Genomic DNA, 5,692 nt, shown 5'->3' on the forward strand with positions numbered 1-5,692 from the left:
TTCTCACATGTTGTGCATCAACAAATTCTCACAACATATTTTAAAGTTTTTTGGGCAACTTTTTGTGGCAGGCCATATTGTCACTATTATTATTATTATTATTATTATTATTATTATTATTATTATTATTATTATTATTATTGTTATTGTTATTAATATATTAAACATATTAGCTTTGGCTCTCTCACTGACTTCTGTAAGACCTCAGGGCATACACAGACACACACACACACACACACACAATGGTTGGGTGGGGCAGGTTTATTGGGAAATACGTTGTGTTACAGGCAAACATCCATGATACTTTTTTTCAGGATTAGAATGTGATAACGTCTTTACAACACTGGTCCATTGGAGGGTGTAAGGCTGTAAGCAATTACAATTTTTTTATATAAATGCAAGCAATTATTTAATTTATACCATGTCAGAAACGTTAGCATCTACACAAACATTTTTTATTACAATAATGTCTAACAGAGACAAGTAGAACATACACATATTTGTGCTGAAACTATTTCCTTTGATATTTTTCTTTCTGTCTGTTAAATGTATTAACGCATAAACTGACACTTTCAAAAAGAGCCCTTTGGATGTAACGATAGGATGAAAAGGTGAAAGAGAAGGCATCATTCATGACAGGGTTTCATGTTTTGCTAAATTTCAGCAGATTTGGAAACAAATCAGTCTTTTTCCCTCTCATGGTGGTTTGGCCACATATTACCTTGACTCACAATTTTTTCCTCTCTGCTTCTCTGACACTTTCCCTGTCTGTCTTCTCTCACAGGGCTTGATGATATGCAGGTGTTGTGTCTCAGCTCTGCATCTGGAAATATCTTCTCTTAATTTAATTAACACTCAACAGTAGAAAAACACAATTATAACATTTTTACTTTCTTTGGATGACATGATTGTTCTAACATTAGTTGAGCCCCAAATTAAACAGTGCAAAGCCTATATCATCAATTATTTAACAAGGAAATATATCAAATGAGAATGTAAAAATCATGCGAAAGTGGTCGTTCGTGATAAATGTATAGATCATTTTTAACCAAATCTTCCGGGTCCCTTTTACAGAGCTTTAAGTGTACCCTCCTGCTTTTCTGTTTTGGATCACATTGGCCATTCCCGCAATGTATACATGTTAAGTACAAAATGGCAGCAAGACACAGTAAGCCGCTAGCACACATGAATATAGTGGAGGTTTAAGAAGCTTAAAGGTCAGATATTTCCCTATGGAAATGCAGGAGACCAAAAACCGAGCAAAAATGTGTCAGAAAAGTAAACCTAACTCAAGGGTGGTGTGGCTCTGTATACGCTGGGATGTGAAAAGCAACTATTTGCTAATGAATTCTACATATGAACTATCAACAGGTGATCATGTGTTAATGTGATACTTGTTCCTGCTGCCCCTTAGTAGCAAAAAACCCTCAGCTATTTCAGGTTTAAATAGTGTTATAAAATGTTATGGTAAAAGCAGATACATGTTTTCCTCTTCATGGTTCACTCAAATTGATGATGACGCCAAAAAAAAGGGGATTATATGAGGGCTTAGGAACCTTCAAAAGTGGACCTGATTTTTTTAACACAATAAAGGTTTGTGACATTGAGATCTGTAGATTTTACCCAGATAGTAAGGTTTGGTAGAGTATTCTTTGATGTTCTTTACTTGAACTAATCTCAGCTCAACAGCCTGCACTGATAATGGCAATGACCGGTGAGAATTGTGCTGTACAAAAAATGTTTGATTAATACCTCAGAGATGTTTTCTCCAGCCGGTTCCCTGTCTGTGACCTATGAGATAATGCAGGTGGAACTGAATCCAGTTTGTACTTTTGTCACAAAACCATTTTGTTATGGGGCAAATTTGCTTTTTGGAACCCATTGCTTTCTCTCAGCGGACAGAATGACAGATGTCAGAAGGAATTTTATTTTTCTGGCTGGTTCCAATTTGTTCATCCGTCTTATTTTGAAGAAATGGGCTATATTAACCAGAAGTCTGCAGAACTCAGGGTCAGCTTGCATTTCAGCAGGCGTAGCTTTCGAGGAGACATGTGATACAGCTGTGCTCTGGAAAAGAGATAATGCTCAAACTGGGTCTGCACACATTGTTGCTTGCACAGGGATGAAGGTAATGCATGACACAAACAGGTACTCAGACTGAAGCTCATACTCCATAATGAAAAAAATAAAGATGAAGAGGCAGGCGGAGGTGTTATTGCACTCCACTGTCACATTTTCCTCTCAACCCTCTTATCTTGTAGTTGATAGTGTGCCGGGCCACGTTGACAAAATATATTGAATTTCCGAAAATATGAAGACAAACATAACACAAATATTTTGGCTACAGAAAACTCAAATGAAAAATTATGTATTCAATTAATTAAAAAAACAGCAATCATGAAACATGTTCAGAAAAAGATATATACAAAACCTCTAAACATTTTCTAAGACTACATTTACATATAATAACCTAGAGAGTCAAACTAGCAATTGTACAACTGTTCTACTTACTCTTTCCCCCTATGGTCTCTTCCATGAATTATTTACAGAGGACCGGCAGGAAGATGTACTTTAAGTTTTCTGATCAGCGGACCAGTACATCCCAGCAGGGGATATAGTATACTGTAAGGTATAAGAGAGCTATTTTTATACTGTTTTTAGAAGATAAAAGAATTCAGATGATTAAGGGACAGCTTTCAGAGAGGAAGCTGAATGTAGATTTGTATACATTTTCAATTAAAACTGAATATATTTTAAATATATTGCTCAATATTTGAGAAACACACTTATTGTAACTCTCATTGAGTTAATGAGATGATTGATACCACTCTAATGTAGTACACCTTGACTATTACATTAAAGTTACACTCAACAAAGGTTGCCAAGTGTAGCTTTCAGACTGAAAACAGTCCAGTGTATCGCTGTCCAAAACTGACAAAACAACCTACATCCTCAAAAACTGTGCCATGGCTTCTGAGGCACAGTATTTCCTGCAGAGCCTGCTCTAAGAATATCCCTCACCTGATTGTTTTACGCTCCTATTTCCTTCCTTTCACAAAAGAGCTTTCATGTGATAAGAAAGATACAAATGCCCAGCTTATTAAGTAATATCAAATGACATTGCATCCTTCAGTGCTCAAATAAATTGAATCTGCATGTACAATAGAATGCTGCCATGAAAATCATAAAGGCTTAATTTAAATATAAATAGAATATAGGAGATGATTTAAGAGATAACATCATCCTCTTCAGTGGCGTCATCCCAAACAGTCTGAGAGCATGACATCATCCTCTTGGTATGTAATCCCCCCTCACGTGAGGATTTTCTTGTTATTTATTCATGAGTGGCTTCCCTCTTTGAGGTGCAGCGACACTGACACAGGGCTGACAGGATATTCCTTTGAAGGAGTCAACTCATAATGTTGGCACTGTGTAACAAAGGTCATCTTTCTGTAGTGATGATACTGTAGCTGGATGTAAAATCAACACCCCAAGTAATGATTAAATGCTGCAGATATTGAGTATGAATCATGTTTGTGTAACACTAGATGTTAGAGACAGGACTATATGAACAATATTTGAAAATTAGCCGATAAAATGGTTGATAATTGCAAAATTAAATGACCAAAAAATCTTACACATGCAAGGTAATTGACTCTGGTAACTCACAGTCTTATTGTGTATATACAGTATGAACCTTATCGACATTATTTACCCTTATTCATTTATGATCAAACTGAGACCTCTAATTATTACAAATAATTAGTTGGTTGTGATCCATCAGAACAACAAAATTGGTGTTTTTTTAAGCATCAAACAAAGATCTTTACATGAGTATTTCGTACCAAGAGGATGATGTCATTGGAGGCAATGATGTCATCTTCTCTTTTTAAATGCATACTGAGGCTGCTGCTCACGCCCTCTTTCACATCCCTCTCAGTGATCAGTGTACCGTACATTTTTAACCTAATGGTATAAACTGTGTAGTAGGCTGTGAACCTCAAATATCTATCACTTTAAGAGTGTGCTGAAAGAGATTGAAAAATATTTCCATCAGGGGAATTAAGGGCAGGTGAAAGCGCTATAGGGATCAAGGTCTGCAGTAGTATGCTCTGGCATTTGTGGTTTTCTTCAGTCTAGAATCCAAAATATATTGTCTTTCTTTGAAATATTGGCAGTAAGTAAGATCAGTCCTTATGTTTTTCATCTATGATTAGTCGTTTCTATTACATTTTTTTCTGTAGTTTGCATCAGAGTCCAAGTCCAGCATGTTTTGTTATTTTATAGATTTTTAAAATAAAAAATCTAGAGACTGTCATTTTTCCACTTTCTTTCTACTAATCCAGTGTGCTGGCACCACAGAAAGCACCTGAAACTGGCAAATGTTTGCAATCAGAAGGGTTCTGACTATAACACGACTTACATTTGCAAAAGTAACAACAAAGATGAAAACATGTGTTTGCCTCCAGTGTCTTTACTAACGTTCTCTGCTGCTCTGATGGGGATTTTGGATGTCTGTGAAACCAGATGCTGCCAATCCTCAACAGTCACTGCAGCATTCAAGACATGCCAGGGTGCCGACAAATGAGTATAATCCATCTCTGTAAAGACCAGTGTGCCATGAAAGTAAATTGATGCACCTTCATCATGACGCATAAGAATTCCATTTGCAAATGACTCTCCTCCTCCTTAAATGTATGCAGGCACACAATGACGCATCCTTTCTACGTCATAAAGTTTGATAGTGACGCAGGCAGTATCTCACTCCAACGCTCTCTCTCTTTAGATTAAGTCTTTTGCTGAAGGCTTACCCTTGTATTTTAACACCTCAACTAAATAGAATACACACCTTCAGACAGAACAGCCGCTAGTTTGTCTTCACTAAATTCACTTTGTCTGATAATTACTGTTGCTAACGTCAGTATATATGAAATTACCGATAATGCCAAAAAACGTATCTGCTAGTGATTTACTGTCAATTTAAATCACATTTAATGAAATTATTTATCACACATGTTGTCGCATAGCGATCGCTTGATCGAAAGGAACATTAATATTTGAGATACAATGTCAAAATATCATTGGAAATCCATGGGAATGAAAAACACCCACATTTAAATAAGGGAAATGGGTGTTCTTGTGTTCAAAGAGAAAGCCTCAAATGTGGTGACATTTCAAACTGTACAGAGTAACCGACACAAAGACTGCTTTAAAAATGGGTTATAGGCTACTACAAGAATAATTCAAGAAAATCATCTTTTGCATAATTTTGGTGACTTTGATTTGATTTGATTGAATACAAACAAATGCTGGCTACTCTTGTCGTCAGCAATATCCTTGCAATGCTATAATGTTATCGTTCACTACCTCTGATGGGGGACCATAAATGTGTTAAGTGATTTGTAATGCTGATCATTTTACTTTGTTGATTTTCCATAACAAATATTACCAAAATGTACCAAACGTATTGATGTAATTTAATCTACAGGAGGCTTTAATATATGAAGTGATTTTGGTAGAATTGATATATGTAAATTCAACAATTCAAGTGTTAAACTGAATGTTCCAAAAGTCAGCATCTGAAGTCATGATATCTCCGTAGGTGTTCTTGAACGCATCGCGGTGGGCAGGGCTATGTTGTGTGGGAGCCTTCCCCTTCAGGCTTCACTCTCATTTTCTTTACGCCTGGAGG

This window comes from Eleginops maclovinus, chromosome 9, assembly GCF_036324505.1.
Source record: "Eleginops maclovinus isolate JMC-PN-2008 ecotype Puerto Natales chromosome 9, JC_Emac_rtc_rv5, whole genome shotgun sequence".
Classification (NCBI taxonomy): domain Eukaryota; kingdom Metazoa; phylum Chordata; class Actinopteri; order Perciformes; family Eleginopidae; genus Eleginops; species Eleginops maclovinus.